This window comes from Chiloscyllium plagiosum, chromosome 1, assembly GCF_004010195.1.
Source record: "Chiloscyllium plagiosum isolate BGI_BamShark_2017 chromosome 1, ASM401019v2, whole genome shotgun sequence".
NCBI lineage: Eukaryota > Metazoa > Chordata > Chondrichthyes > Orectolobiformes > Hemiscylliidae > Chiloscyllium > Chiloscyllium plagiosum.
In genome coordinates, this window is record NC_057710.1 from 59283187 (window position 1) to 59284460 (window position 1274).

Sequence of the window (1274 nt, forward strand, 5' to 3'; positions counted from 1 at the left end):
GATCTAACCTTGCTAATCAGTCTCCCATGGGGAACCTTGTCGAATGCCTTACTGAAATCCATATAGATCACATCTACTGCTCTGCCCTCATCAATCTTCTTTGTTACTTCATCAAAAAATTCAATCAAGTTTGTGAGGCATGATTTCCCACGCACAAAGCCATGTTAACTATCCCTAATCAGTCCTTGCCTTTCCAAATACATGAACATCCTGTCCCTCAGGATTCCCTCCAACAACTTGCCCATCACCGAGGTCAGGCTCACCGGTCTATAGTTCCCTGGCTTGTCCTTACTTCCCTTCTTAAACAGTGGCACGTTTGCCAACCTCCAGTCTTCTGGCACCTCAACCGTGACTATCGATGATACAAATATCTCAGCAAGAAGCCCAGCGATCACTTCTCTAGCTTCCCACAGATTCTTGGGTACACCTGATCAGGTCCTGGGGATTTATCCACCCTTACCCATTTCAAGACACCCAGCACTTCCTACTCTGTAATCTGGACATTTTGCAAGATTAGATTAGATTAGATTAGATTAGATTAGATTACTTACAGTGTGGAAACAGGCCCTTCGGCCCAACAAGTCCACACCGACCCGCTGAAGCGCAACCCACCCAGACCCATTCCCCTACATTTACCCCTTCACCTAACACTATGGGCAATTTAGCATGGCCAATTCACCTAACCTGCACATTTTTGGACTTGTCACCATCTATTTCCCTATAGTCTATATCTTCCATATCTTTTTCCACAGTAAATACTGATGCAAAAAACTCATTTAGTATTTTTATGCGGCTCCACACAAAGGCCACCTTGCTAATCTTTGAGGGGCCCTATTCTCTCCCAAGTTACCCTTTTGTCCTTAATGTATTTGTAAAAACCCTTTGGATTCTCCTTAATTCTATTTGCCAAAGCTATCTCACGTCCCCTTTTTGCCCTCCTGATTTCCCTTTTAAGTATACTCCTACTTTCTTTATACTCTTCTAAGGATTCACTCGATCTATCCTGTCTATACCTTACATCTGCTTCCTCCTTTTTCTTAACCAAACCCTCAATTTCTTTAGTCATCCAGCATTCCGTACACCTACCAGCCTATCCTTTCACCCTGACAGGAATATACTTTTTCTGGATTCTCGTTATCTCATTTCTGAAGGCTTCCCATTTTCCAGCCGTCCCTTTACCTGCGAACATCTGCCCCCAATCAGCTTTCGAAAGTTCTTGCCTAATACCGTCAAAATTGGCCTTTTCCCAATTTAGAACTTCAACTTTTAGATCT